At 45.7% G+C, this 15,203-nt stretch overlaps 1 protein-coding gene across 1 annotated transcript in view; it reads right to left on the bottom strand.

Moving 5' to 3' along the window:
• Positions 1 to 15,203, bottom strand: part of RAB11FIP4 (RAB11 family interacting protein 4) — a gene marked incomplete at its 5' end in the record, with an annotated part of 116,222 nt that overhangs the window by 51,768 nt on the left and 49,251 nt on the right. The gene's annotated exons all lie outside the window — the stretch shown is intronic.

The raw sequence follows: 15,203 nt of genomic DNA, 5'->3' as shown, positions 1-15,203 counted from the left end.
CTCTGCAATCATAGGCAGGGAAGAAGATTTTTGCACAAGCTCCTTGATTTAGACCAACCGAAAAGTGACAAGAATACTTTTCTCGCTTTTTTAAAGCCTGCCTGAGCCCACAGGCTGATTGCTCCGTAAATCAATCTCTTTTCCAAATGTAAAATCTCCCATTGCCCATCCCCTGTCTTTCATCCTAATTAAATACTGATGTGAAGTAATCAGCATTATTGTCAATGGCTCTGGTACTGCCCAGACACTTCTGAATATAAAGTATTAGGAGGAAACGAAGCCAAAGAAGTTTTTCCCGCAGACAAGCAGCGTGGACAGAAAACACCCATGCAAAGGGGTGGAAACACCACTGACCCAGGCAGGACTTCTTCTGTAGGGCACAGCCATGACTCCAGTCCCAGCAATTTGCAACATGAAAAGAAGTGGGAGATTTAAAAGAGCTGAAGGAACAATGCTGCCTACACTCGGGGAGTACTGGCCCAGTGTCCTGTGAGAGCACTGACAGCACACTGCCATAGATTTCTGCTCTGCTTACCTGCTTGTAAGCACCACGCACAGACAGGAGCAAACCCACACCTTGCAGTACTGCCAGGAGCTCTCCGCTGGCTTTGGTAAGCCATCGGCCACGGACAGCCCTGTCTGCACTGCGAGGTGCCCAGGCAGAGGCCCTGGTGCCACGCTGCTCCAGCCCTTGGGCCTGGCCCCCACATACGCCCCTGGCACAGCTCCACAGCTCAGGGTAGGGGGCCATGCTGTGGCCATGTAACTTTTTTTATTTTTTTCTTCAACAGAAATGCTTTATTTTGCCTCAACAAACCAAAACACGGCAAGCTGTATGAAGCAAATTTGCAGGCCTATGTTTTATATTTTAGCAAGGCACCCGGTGGCTGCAGGGCTGGCCTGGCTGGGGGCCTGCAGTGCCCATGTCCTGCAGAGAACAGGTCATGGGAGGGCCCCTCTCTGTGCTGGATGCGACACAGCTTCCCTGCCACTGCAGAAGAGAGTCAACTGCCTCCAGTTACCTTTCAAATTCTGTTTTCATAATCTGGTCAAATTAAAATACTGAAGTGCTCTTACATGCTGATCCGTGCCCTTGGCACTCACCTCTCCCTTATTAATCACATTCAATACGGAAGTGTTTAGATGCCATCAGAAAAGAGCTCCTGTGAGGCAGCGAGCTGTCAGCGGGGGGGAAGCTCTGGGACCCCACGTCATCTAAGAAGCAGCTACAGATGGTGAATTACCATAGGAAACAGAAACGCGTGTGGTCCATGTGGTTCTTGTTACCACGGGCTCTTGTGGAAGTGGCATGAGTGTGAAGGCAGCCCCAGCCTCCCTGAGCAGACCTGTGCAAGCTGTGCTAACAGAGACCAGCCCAGAGCAGACAGGGAAGCACGCCCTCAGACAGTCTGAGCTCCTGGGAGCTGATTTGGGAGAGTCCATCCTCCCTCGAATATCAGATTCCTTAATAAGAAAGAAGACACTGCACGTAAAAGCAAGATACTTGCATTCTGCGTAATTTAAATCCAACTAAATATGAATGTTTGGTGTGTAAGTATTGATATGCTAAGAAGAGTGCTGGTTGCTTTCCTTTCACAACTCTTCCTCCTAAGGTTAAGTGCTCCTGTTCTTCCAGGGGAGAAGCAGAGTGTCCCATATGACAGGCACTATACAATCAAGTTTCTTTCTGTAAAGGTTTTTGATCTAAAAAGATTACCTACAAGCTAGAAGAAAAGCATGTCACTCAGCAGCACAGCAAGCAGCACCCCGGCTCTAAGTCAGGAAACATCTGACAATTTGTTCATGGGGAAAAACTAGTCATCTTTAATAGTTGTAAAGAAAGTGACTGAGGACTTTCCCCAGCCCTAGAATTTTGCTTCACGAAGCATGAGTCAGTGTTATCAGAACGTTTCACTGCTAAAGCTTTTCTTTGTAGACTAGCAGGGCATTGGTCATGCTTGGCAGGGCATGTGCTGTGGTATCTGAGTACAAACTCTTTCCTCTTTGATTTGAGTACCACAAAACGACATAGGATGTCTCCTGATAGCAAAGTTTTGCTTTGGTGCAGTAATCTGAGAAAGCTTACTCAGTTTTTTTTCTTTACAGGCAAGGAAATGTATTAGACAACAGGTGAAAACTGAGTTCACTACACAAGACACCCTTTGGTAACTTCCCAGTAATATCTCACATTTAGCTTTGCAATGAGACAAACAGAAAGGTTTTATGTCAAGTTTCAAAATACTGTGTAAGTACAAAGCCAGCAATTTACTCTTTCACTTACTGACAGCTTCGCAGATGAGAAACTTGTGGCAGCTTCTGAAGCTAGATAAACCCCATAAAGAGTGATTCATAAAGAAATGGTTGTTCATCTTTGTGCTCAAGAGTTCAGAGGTAAACAAATATTTATGAAAGGCAACGTTTATCTACTAGTCTCACAAAATACCATGCATTACTCATGTCAGATCTCAGAGATGCAGTAAAATACTGACTTCATTCATTATTTACGTCTCCTTCCTCACTCTTCCACAGGGTTAAAATCAACTTATAAATCTTTCCTTGGAAGCACCTGTGTGAGTTCACTAAAAAAAAAAAAAATAAATAAAAATAAATAAATAAAAGCCCAGAATTGCAAACAGTGTTGGTTTAAGATAAAATTTTCACAGACTCTTAAAGCCCAAATCCCATGCTGATGTAGGTGACATTGATTACTAGTCCAGAGCCCCACGTTTTTGCAGTACATATGTGTATAGCAAGAGTCCTGCTAGAAAGGAAAGGAGAGCACCAACAAGGTTCTCAGTGGCTTTTCTTCAGGACTTGCTATTTGCCCCCAGAGGTAAAAAAGCAAAAGCAAAGTCACAGCATGCAGGTAGAAAATACATGGTTCCAGAGCTCTGATGGACATGGTCTAGAAACAAGAAAACAGAAGTTTCTGGGTTGCTGCTGATAAGCTGGTCATCTTGGTTTCTGTTTTGTTATCATGAACAGACTCAAACAAACAAAAACAAAGGAACACTTATTTTTCACTTTAGCCACTGGCTTCATATTTGTCATACCAAACTCTAAAATTCCTCTTCCAACTTCAGCAATGGAAATTTAACCACAATAAAGACTTATTTGGCCTAGAGGTTGGATGGTGCGTGGGATCCTTTGGGATAACTGGTACTGGACAAAGTTAAACATTTGCAAAATATCAATTTTCCATAAGCAGCAGGTGAGCAAGAGAAACCATCCTAATTACAGCCCAGACTTCTCCCAGTTGGTTTTCCTTTTATTCACTAACCTTTAATCTCCTTCTTTTCAGGAAGCTTTTCTATCATATCTTTTTGTTGGCCTTAGATTTACTTTCCTCTGATTTGTAAGAATTCACTTCCTCCTCTCTTTTTCCTTCTTTCTTTCCTGTACTCCTGTAAATACCCGTTAAATAAGCTGTTTTTGCACACCAATCTCCTCAGCGTGCAGAGCTGGGGTTTGCCCGCACTGTGCTCAGGCACTGTTCTGCACTATGAACGGGCGAAGGGAAAGTAGGACGTTAGTTCTTCACTCACTCGTGATGTGAGCTCTCCTGTACAATGCACTGAGGAAAATTTCGGTTGAGCACATTGTAATCATTTTGAGCCTGCAGGCCAAATACCATCAGATATGCCTAGAGAAAAAAAAAAAAGGATGTAACTGGTCTATGAAATATTCTGAGGAGTTCAACAAGAAGCCAGTGGGGCAAAGATCCTAAGAGACAAAACAGTCTAAAAGTGTTTTATGGCAGAACCCCCTTTCAGAGATCTAAATATGAAAAGCAATTTTAATTCTGAAATTTAAAAAACAAAAGAAGACCCCGGAGGAGATGAAGCTGTAGGAGTTATAAGGAGGCACTATACAGAAAAAGTTCCTACTCTAACAATCTTAAGAGCTTACAGAATGGGAAAAGAAAACCCACCAGGAACATATTCTCATTTCTTTCTTACTCTTAGGTTGATTTTCACCATCTAAGAATATGACCAACAGTTCTTAATGGCTCCCAACACCCCCCTTTTTCTGGACAGGTTCCCATCTTCCACGACCATGCCTTAGGGCATCGTAACCATATGGTCCATCTCACGATTAAAGACACATGCCCCAGTTAACCCGACCAATCTTCCTCAGTGATGTTAACATTCAAGGACACAGTAATTAAAAACTGATGGGAGCAGCAAACAGCAACAATTCTTTGAACACACACATGCCAGTAAGAAACATGGAACAGTTCCTGATATAGAAAACTTCTTGCGGGGGATATAGAAGAACACTTGAGGCTCTGGCAAGCCCAACACATCCTCGCTGCAGCTGGGAGAAGGTGGCAGCATATTCACTATGTATCTGTTAAAAAGTTCTGCCCATTTAAACGGAGTTAGGTTTTGTATGTAGTGTGATAAATACACTTCTACCATGGGCAAGAAAGTTTACGTATGTATTATTGCCTTATTCTATAAAAATGTTTGGACACAGCTCTACAACAGAACTATATCGCATTCATGTAACTGGGCTGAAACTACCTAAGGGTAGTTTTGTTTTGGGAGCCTACATGAAGTGAAAGATGCAGAACAGGCTTTCAGAGGATAGGATTAAATTATTTACTTACTACTTTTTCTGTATCCTCTCGTTTGGAAATTGTAAATAAAATAAAAAATTCCACATTTACTTCAGCAGAAACCCTGTCACGGGTTAGATATCCTGTTACAGCCAAGAACAAATCAAACTTTTGGAAGTCGAATTGTTTGTTATCATACTCCTATTTGCACAGACTGGGAAAAGCTCCACAGAATCACCCTTTTCAATATGCTTTTTTTTTCTTTTCTTTTTAAACGGCACTGTATCTACTTCATGCCTTCCCAGTCATGTTAATTTGAGAGCAGGCTGCCAGATTCACACTGTCAGCCCAAAACACTCATCAGCATTTGCATCTACTCTGTATCAACATTGCCATGGCTACATTATTATTCCAACTTAACCTTGCTAGCAGCTTATCACAATGCCATGTACCAAAACAAGCCCAGATCCAGTGTACACATCCACCCAAACAAGCTGCCTATCTGACGGCCTATGCTCCAGCTGATACCCAAGCCAGCTGGGTAATTACAGGAACAGCCTGGGTAAAAAGGTGTGCCAAAGAGCAAAACTCCTAATTAGCAACACCTCTCAGGGGCCTAATTGATCTTGCCTGGATTTCTGTAAACTTAGAAGATGTAACAGTCAATGATTTCTTTCCTATTTCTCATCCATTCAGACTGTAACTCTCAAAGCAAGCCCTGCTGCGCTCCCCTTCTAAAAGCTGCCTGGCAAGGTCCTGAGGGCACCAGCACCTCGTGCAGCCTGGAAATCCCTCAGGGACTGCGGTGACCAGAAATAAATCAGCTCCGTTCCACCCAGTTCCTGCTGAGTTTCAGCAGCCTCTTCTTGGCACGAAACTTCTGAACAGAAGCTGTGTTTCTTTGGCATCCTTACTCCAGCCATGGCCTCCGCGTCCCTGATTAAAAGAAGGTCAAGTAGCCCACATCTCTTTAATTTTTAATCGCAATTTCATGCTGTTATTTCAGCTGCTGGAGGCAGCGTAGCACAAATCCCGCAGGAGCAGTTCCTAGATACTCTCTTGTAGGCTGGCCTACTTTCCCTTCCTGTTGGGTTACAAATTGCTTATCACGGCCCTGATGTGTGGCGGTGCTGGGGCAGCGTGCCTCTACCCAATCACATAAATGCTCCACTGTAGCATGTAAAATAGTGCATTTTGATCCTTCTCTGGCTTCTAAAAATAGACAAGATAATCAAGATCCAATTTTTAGCTCTGTGAGCCCAGCTGAGTACAATGGTGTAATGTTAAGGGTAAATTGAACTGACGAACTGCTCAATAAACCTGCAGGTGGGAGGCACCGAACTGGGAAGGCCGGAGCCCACACAGCTTTGGGGGGGATTTTGGGACATTTCAAGGGCTGGGGGTGAAATGAGAGAAGGAAGCGGGAAAGGAAAAGCAGTGGGCAATTTTATTACTGTAATGGGTAATTCTGGTGGCACTTCCCGAAACTACTGAAATCAAGCATTTGAGCCCTAAATAACTGCAGGCAGTCCAGCAGCAGCTGTGTGACAGAAATTCCTATAAGATCCTCCTAAGGAGGATTGTTTTTTTTTAATGTAGGTGGGAAAACCCTGGCAATATACAAAGCACATTTTTTTGTCAAACAAGAGAAGGTTCCTCCAACAAAATACGTTGCTCTCAGTCTGATCAGAGAGACTGAAGAGCAAAAAGGATGCAGGGAAATGCTTTTAGTTTGCTTGTGCAAGGAGGGGTTTCAGTGGCTTTGTTTAGCCCGACCACCTCTTTGTGGCAGACTTTCTCCCCACAGTTTCAAAACAACCTGGAACGTGGCTTTACCAACCAGCTCTTACAGGCCTACACAGACCTTACAGACCTTTCTCCCAGTTAAAAACAAAACCACCACAACAAAAAATACCTAAGCCCATACTTTTTACTCCAAAGAGGTTTTATATTTCAGTTTCACAGCCTTCTCACTGAATATATTCAAAGAACTCTCTGTGTTCTCTTATCTTCTATAAACACGGCACAATTCTGCCTGAACAGCAAAGAGAAAAGAGGTGAGGCAGAGGAGGAAATAAATACAAAGAAAAAAAGAAAGAGCTAGTTTCAAGTTTATGATCTGGAGGGCAAAGATAATTTCATCCCGTCACACAAGTGGCAAGAAACCCACAGAAACCTATATGCACTGTCTCCTACTTGACTACTTTTATTACAGATACTTTGGTATTTCCAAAAGAAATATATCAGTGTCAGGACTGCTTCACCACCCTCTGACCGAGCAGCTATATTTCTATGACAAGAGAACAGGACAAAGTGAGTGCTGTCATAATCCTTCTGCTTATATTGTTGATAATGCCATAGTCGAGACACACAAGCTAAAGTGGATAGATTTGCATTACAACAAACAACAGGTAAAAAGGGATAAACCACAAAGTCACACTTACCTGAAGGATTAGATCAATAGGGACGCAACTTCCTCGACAGAAAGGCAGCAAGTTTTAGCTTTCCATAATTTCACAGCCTCTACCCAAAGCCTGATCCGCTGCCCAACTTCGTTTATCCACGGAGAAACAAGATGGGAGGAACATTTTGCCATGGCAACTGACAATTCCAGAAAACCACCCCCAAAACTGTGCTCAGTCAGAAAATCAGCAGATGAAAAGCTTGAAGATAACACCTCAGAAAGAAAAAAAAGGCACGGGAGAAAATGCCTGTTAAAGAGAGGTTCTGTCAAAGAGAAACGTGACGGGCTTTCAAATGGTAAAGCTTCTGAAGGTTGCACAAAACCCTACCTGGGCCCCAAAACAGCAAAATACTCAAAGAAGAGGCAAAGATACCAAGAAATATGGATGCATGAGGTAATTCTTCCTCAGAGGCCTGGAAGAACACTGGCTGTAGCTTCACCTGTGTCTGAGCAGCAGCAGAACGGCCACACTGAGCGGCCACAGCTCCGCCTGTCTGAAGCCCCCCAGCAAGCACAGCCCTGAGAGGTGGCACGGGTCGACTGGGACAATGCCACGTGTGAACAATTTCTGCTCCCTTGCTGATTTACGTTTCTATTACAGGAGAACAGCAGTTCACCTGCAGCAGCAGGTGGTTACAATTCAAAGCAGGTAACTGGCAGAATTTGGACAAAACACTGATATAAGCAAACTCAGCCCAGCTTTCCAGCCCCCCAAAAGACAGTGGTGAGCTGACCAAGCAGCACTGCACCGAGATACAGCATCACGATGGTGACAGAAGCTCCAGCAGCATCTCTGATGTCCCTCCCCAGTGCCAGGCAGACCCCTGCTGGCCCCAAAGACAGCGGGATTCCATATGGAGGGAGCAAAACCCATCTGCTGGGGTGGTAGGGCAAGAATGAGGTGGGAAAACACTTCTCTCTCCCTAGGAGCAACTAGATTTCAAAATATTTTCTTGTCCCAGCTCAGGACGAGAAGGTCAAAACCTCAGATTTTTTTGAAAAGAAAATCCAAAGCACATTTTGAGAAAGGGACGAAATATTTTTGGACTGGGCCAGAGTATTTCACTTTTTCTTGTATTATTTGGTGTGCTTTTTATAAAACAAACAAGCAGAAACAAGACCAGGGAAAAGTAATTTACCCTCTGAAGACATCAGTGTGTGATGTTCCACCAAATCACAAAATTCAAGCTGGCTTTGAAAAAGAAAATACTCCTCAAACAATCTTTTCTGTGGCTGCTTTTGGAGGAGTCAGCATTTATTTTGTTGGAAGATGCCTGCCTTGCCCTGAGTGCAGCGCTGCTCATTCTCCGTGCAGCAGCTCTTCAGGGCAGCCTTTTGTAGTCAGCTTGAGCAGCCAGAGAGGTAGATGATTTTATGCAGGTGCTCTGTACCAAGGACACTTTGCATGTATGCACAAACATAAAAAATATAAATCAGAATATTGCCAGGTGAAAGCAGGCAATTTCCATGTAAATTAGTCCCAAATGGGTGCACGCTGCGCTTTTCATTGCTCTTGGTAATTGTTCACTGGAGGTTTCTTGGCAGTTGTAGTTAATGTTGCTTTCCGATGCTTGGAAAAAAATAGGAAAAAAAATGAATTGCTGAGTGCTGCCCTTAGAGGTTACAATAAACTTCTCAGCAGTGAAGATATTGCATTGCCTATGTATAATCCTATCTCGTCCTACCTAGGAACAAGGGCTTGTTTCTCTGTGACTGCACGGCTGTGCTGTATGAAGATTTTGGACAGAGCTGAGCTTAGAAGTGTCCTCCAGCAAGGGATTCAGGCAACAGCCTCCTCAGGAGCAAACCCACAGTGTTAGCTTAGAAGGGTAGTCTAGAAGAAGCTCAGGCCTTGAGCAGTCTTTCTCCTGATTTCAGCAGGGGCTGGATCAATCCCTAGGCTGGGTCCCACAGAAGGCATCCCCTGAGATGTCGACTAGACACATTTCCCATGGGACACAATAAAAGCGGAGGGGAAGGAGAATCTGGCAGATTTAGGAGCATCAAATAAAAGCCAGACTTCTAGATTAGAAACAAGGGAACCTTCTGCTTCCTTTAGCGTGCCCAAGGGAGACACTCGAGCCAGAACATCCCACAGCTGAAGCACTGGGGACATGCACGTCCCGTGTTCTGCAGTGAAGATGCAGCCTCCCCCCCAGCTTGAGGAAAGATGTTAAGAATGACTTGTTCGTAATCACAGCGTGGGTCCCACGGTGACAGCAGGACAGAAGAGCCCACCAGCAGCTTGGAAAGGGAAGCAATTTGCAAACATACGCTGTGCTGATTGCTGCGTAGCACAAACACCCCGAGAGTCCCAAGCACGGGGAGGGAAGGCTTCACACGCGAGGCAGACACCGAGCAGCGACAATGCCAAACACACAATGGGAGCCAAGAACGACAGTGTGGGGGCGGTAGAGAAAACTGCAGACTGATAAGAAACAGAAAAAAAAAACAAAAAACAAAAAACAAAGCTTCAATTTGCTGTGTTTAATACTGCTTCTCCTGACTGCCTAGGTTGTGTTTTTCTCTTTGGTATAAGTTGGAAATATATTTCCAACTTAACATCTTAGCTGTTGTTTCTGTTAAGGTGGGAGATTTGGGGTCCTTTGCCCAAACTTTGCTTCAGCCTCCAGAAGGAAGAGCAGTGAGCTGAATACAGCAAGGGTACATGAATCCAGTGCGATCCATGTGGGGAGTTTCCCTGGGGGCTCAGCCACACCAAGTCTGCACCAAGGACAAAAAAATCAACAGTCAAGCTCTGGAGGATGTGTGGTGCTCTCTGTAGCAAAGATCTGTTTTAATCTGTGGTGTCAGGTTAGCACTGTGCCTTTACTCTTTTTCATGGTGGACACTGCCCTAAACTTCTGGGAAACTAGAAGTGATAAAGCAGATTTCTCTTGGGCTCGGGTAAGACTTGATGTCTTTACTTACTCCTCTCTTCTGAAGTGACCCAGAGGGGTTTGTTCACCAGCAAAGTAGCATTGCTGCAGCTGCCAGCAAGCCTGGTGAAAGAGATGTCCTCAATAGGAAAAAAAAAAAAAAAAAAGAGTTTTGCTTAAGATGCAAACCACAAGAACAGAACTGCAAGTTTGAGTTCAATAAAATACTCAACACTTTCCTGGGCCCTGCTTTGCAATAAATATAAGAGACAGCACGGAGATCATAAGCGCAATTCCATGCTGACCCAGTGACCTATGCAAATGGCCAGTCACCTTTCCTTAGTCCCGCGGTGTCTCAGACTGCTATTCCCTTCCTCAGCCTCAAGAAAAACGCATTTGGATCTCTGGCTTTTCCAGTGCAGATAAGTCCCTCTGTCCTGCCATAGGCATTAGCAGATCTTGAGAAACTGGTGGAAAAAAAACTTTTTTTCGGAAGCCAGTGGGGGACTCCTAATTGCTGCTGAAAATAATTTCAAAGCAGCAGATCAGCTAGTAGTCCTCGCTCCATCCCAGAGGCAAACACAATTTATTTGTCATGTTTCAACAATTTTTCTGCTGTTCATACAGTGTAATTAATCACTTGGCAGGCGGGTGAACACACACAGGACTGAAAAGGCAGCTCATTCTTTGACACACAGCAATCATCCCGCACCTTGTTAAGCAGCAGACTCCCTCTTATTTACAGATGACAGCAGCAAGAAAAAAAAAGGAAAAAAAAAAAGGGAAAACTGCAACTACTCAATACTGCACCAACGAATAAGAAACAAACAGCCTTGTTTAAAACAGGCAGCCTGCTATTATTGGAGCTTACAATAGGCTCTTCTACTGGGTTTGCATGTACAGCACTTGGGCATTGATTTCAGATGAAGAAGCAATTTCTCTTACATAAAAATGCATAGCCTGTCTCTTCACAAGCAGCTACTCAGGTACCCTGCTACCTGGTGAGAGGCTCTAAGATCTTTCATTCAATCTCCTCTCCTGTCACCCACCCAGGTGACCTAGATTCAGGCTCCATTCAAATCTGAACAGCCAGAATATGCCAGCTGAAGTGCTCCAGATCCTGGTGCAGATTCCCTTTTCCCCAAAGTTAAGACACCTGGAACCAGGCAACTGCTTCTCTGTCCTGCCGGGAAGTCTTGGCCAGGGAGGTGCGGATGCAGCCAGCCTCATTCCCCTTTGGTCCTGTGGCCAGTGCCCGCAGCTGGCTGGGTGCCCAGCAGGGCCCTGAGCCAGCTGTTCAAAAACGTTGGGCACGGGCACTTTGCTTTGTCTGAGCTGGCTGAATCTGGGTCTGGGTTTCCACACAGGTACTTCAGCTGTGGACTTTGTTGGTTGGCATCTCCTCAAGGCTAGCCAGGGCTCTGCAGCGCTACCAGGAACTTGCTGCAGAGCAAATCCTGCCCAGTGGGCTAGGGAGACTTGGGGTTCCCTTCAAACCGCAGCCAAAACTACACTTGAAGGCACAGCAGCCAGCACTGGGAAGCGAATTCGGGGTGGGTAAGTCAGCTTCTGTCTTATTTAGAACATTTCCATTCTCTCTAAAGAGACAGAAATTATACCAATCACTTAAACTGCCTCAAAGAGAGCACATTACAGACTGAAACACCAAATCCACAGACCCTGATGCATACCCAAGGTCCTTGTTCACAGGTCTGGGAGTGGAGAGGCCCTACAGCTGCTAATTTGTGCTGTTGCAGAATAGACCTGCTTCCCCCGCAGTATTTATAACCCCGTTCTTAACACCACAGAGCACTTTGAGCAGCACTTTCAAAAGCTTCTCCTGCGTAGCGCCAGAACTTTGAGGTATTGGCACAAGGTTGGCTGGTGGAGGACGAGCAGGGACCCAAACATTTTGTTTCGGGTCTGACACGAGTTTCCTAACTGCCACCCCATCCCAAGTTTCTTTGGACCAACTCTCTCTGTGTGCACTAACATTTTTGCAGCCTGATTCAGTCTGTGAGAAGTCAGTGAGACATTTCTGACTGATCCGATGGTCCTGTAGTAATTAAGTGCTGCCCTTTGCTTTCCGTGCATCATGCCTTAACAGACCTGAGCTCAAAGGACGAGTTATCTGCTTGCCTGACACAGCACACTGACAGTCTCTCATTATAGACCATTAGAAAACATCCATGGAATGGTCTTTGCATTTTAAATTGCACAGGGCTTTTTTTTTCCCTCCCTTCTGGCTGTAGACATTAAAAGGTTATCAGTTTTTGTTCTTGCTTTCTGTGAAGAAGAAAGTAAAAGCAGACCATTTAGAAAATGTTAAATGAAATGCCCCAACCTCCTGGTAGCTGGGGATCTTACTTATCAATTTAAATTAATTGCATCTAGTTGGTTGCAATTAAAGGCTTGAGTTTTGGCAGTTTCTTCTTCCCCATTTGTCTCAAAACACACAAACAGCTTGATCAGTTCAGCACCTCACTGTGGCTCCTGCCTTTACCTCGTCCCCCTTCTTGGCATTACCTTCACCCCTCCAGGCTTTTGCTTCATTTTGGGCTTCGAAAAGCTCCGATACAGGGAATAGGCACATGGGAGAGGAAGCCAAAGTGAAAGCAGGGGAAAGGGGAAATAACATGAGACAAGGACAAGTTTCCTTTTCCATTTTTCTCCCCCAAATCACAAGCACCTGAGAGTTAGACAGACATGCAAAGGGATGAAAATCAGATTGACAGGCAACTGCTAGTTGTGCCACTGGGAGCTGTACATAAGCCTGACTACAGCACCAGGAATTCACACTCAGTAAGGTCTGGGAAGTGCAAAGTGAACTTCCACGTGTTCAGTACGTGCTTCCTTGGGAGTGGAGCGCAAACCGCAGCAGCAGAGATAACCTCAAATCCACCCAGGCCTCTGAAGTTCTCCCCTATTTCACCAGAATGAAAACTGCAACTTTCTTCCTCATAGGAGAGGATCCTTAAAGCAGGCACAGAGCCGGTTCTCAGAGTTTTCCCAGTCTTTAACTGACATCTAGTGAAGAGTTTCTGAACTGCGCCTGAAGGACCAACCTGGAAACTAAATCGGACAAGACTGCCTCTGAGGAAAGCAGAGCTTCACAGAGGAGCAATAGCTTATGCGTGGGGTTTACCAAAACGTACAGTTTCCTGTCCTCTCCCCACCGTAACAGCCTGTCTGCCGTATGGGCAGGCAGGGAACAGGCCTGGTTGTGCTCTGAAGCCATCAAATACTGCACTGGTCCGGGAAACGTGGGCAAACACAGCTGCTGGACTGCACCGGTGCCACCCACTGCACAGCCCATACAGGGTGACTGGGGGCACCAGAAGCCTACCCTGGAGCAACCAGTAGTTTCCACCCCAGCACTGTCATATGAACTCTTTCTGAACAGGCAGGGTTGCTCAGTGCCCCTTTCCTCTCCCAAGGGCACAAAGTTAGAATGGGAACCCACCAGCTGGCTGCTCTCAGGACCAGCAGGGCTCTTCTGGCTACTGGGTGGCAGGACTGGCACACTTTGCAGCCCCCTCACAATTCACTTTCCAGCACCTTCTCTGCAGCCTATCTTTGGTTTACCGCAGGTCTGAAACCTGGCCCCAGAGGAATAAAGACCCAAGAGCCACACCACCTGCCTTTAGAGTCAGACGGAGCCAGCGACATCTGCACAGGAGACACCGAGTGTTTGCAGAGAGCCTGCTTTCTGTTTTATAGTCTTTATCATCTCTTGCAAAACAGAGAGGTTGGTTTATGATGTCTATTCAGGTTACCAAGCAACAGCATTGCGGGCATCTATGTCATCAGTTACAAAACAATTTGGCTTGAGGAAGGAGCAGAGTGTTAGCGCTGTCAGCCCTCCACTGCCCGGGTCCTGAAAGCAGCCTGCCACTTCCATCACACAGAAAGAGCCAACAAGCCCAGACAACTCTTCCCTATTCAAGAAGTTGGTGTCCAAATTCTGCCCTTTTGTTTGCAGCCTTAGAAGGCTCCTCCTATCTTGTGACGGACATCATCTGCCTAGAGCTGAAGGAAACATCTCTGTACCTTCTGCACAGTGAGAACCGTTCTGTGTATCACCACAAAGCAATGGGGACAGGCTCCATGGCACTCACACCTCTCACCACGTGCTCCTGCAACTAAGTTGAAGTGCTGGTCCCAGGAATTCATGAGGAATGCAAAGAAAATGGATCCTGGTGGGGCTGAGTGATGGGTGCTTTCCCTACACATGCAGTGGAAGGAAGGGCTCCCTGCCTCTGGGCAGCTCCAGCTCCATCCCTCAATAAAACCCTTTGCCAGTTCTTGTCCAGTAGCTCGCACCCCAAACGTGGCCCAGCATTACAAAGAAGCCATAGCTCAACTCTTCAGCTAATTACAGGTTCAACCCTCCTGCAGGCAGGCCTGCTGGGAGGAAGCTGTCATCCCAGGACTTGGCCACAAACACCCAACTACAGCACTGCCTGCAGCCCGGCGGTTACCACACCTTGAACCCAGATCCAGCAGGGTACACCCTGGGCTCAGGCTCCTCACTTGGCCTCCATTACAGATCTCTGCCACGCTGACTCACTAAGATTTCCATCACACCAGGTCTTTGTTCTTCCTAGGCATCTCCCCACCACGAGTCTACTCTCTAATCACCGTGAATCTCTTCTTTGTCATCGAAAGATGCAGCTGGAGTTGTCAGAGCTCCCAGGCTCAGCTCCCAGCCTCTCCAAGCCACAATTGCTCTCACTGCCCCCTCGTTGGTACCAGTTCACACGAGGGCATACGAAGCCACTTTCTGCTAGAAGCCTCCGGTGCAAAGGCCATAAATTGCTCACAGCACCTTCCCTGTTCTGCCTTCCTTTTGGGCATACTCAGCCCAAGGCTTTTCACCGGTCCTTCCCTGACTAACCACCTCATCCACGCACTCACAGATCTTTCCTCCCCTACAGGTGCTCTCAGAGGAACACAGATAGCAGTGTTTCCCTGCATGCTTATCCCTCACCTATCCTCGCTGTATGAGGATTGTTTTCACACTTTGTCACCTGGGAAGCTACAATACTTTACATCCAAATTGCACAATGACTTGCAAGTCTCCTAACACCACTGACATCTGAGTGCACAATGCCAACTGTGCCTTTAATCTTAAAATGCACATGGGTGGAGGTGACTAAAAACAAAGTAAAATGAAGGAGAGACAAAGAGATGCTTAAATGAAGCGTAACATTGTCCTGCCTGTTGTTGCAGACACTGACAAATTATGGACAAGGACTTCTTTAATAGTTTGAAAAATTGAATATGGATATATCATACC

Source organism: Netta rufina (genome assembly GCF_964035555.1).
Source record: "Netta rufina genome assembly, chromosome: 19".
In the NCBI taxonomy this organism is placed as follows: domain Eukaryota; kingdom Metazoa; phylum Chordata; class Aves; order Anseriformes; family Anatidae; genus Netta; species Netta rufina.
This window is presented reverse-complemented; position numbering and strand designations above follow the sequence as displayed.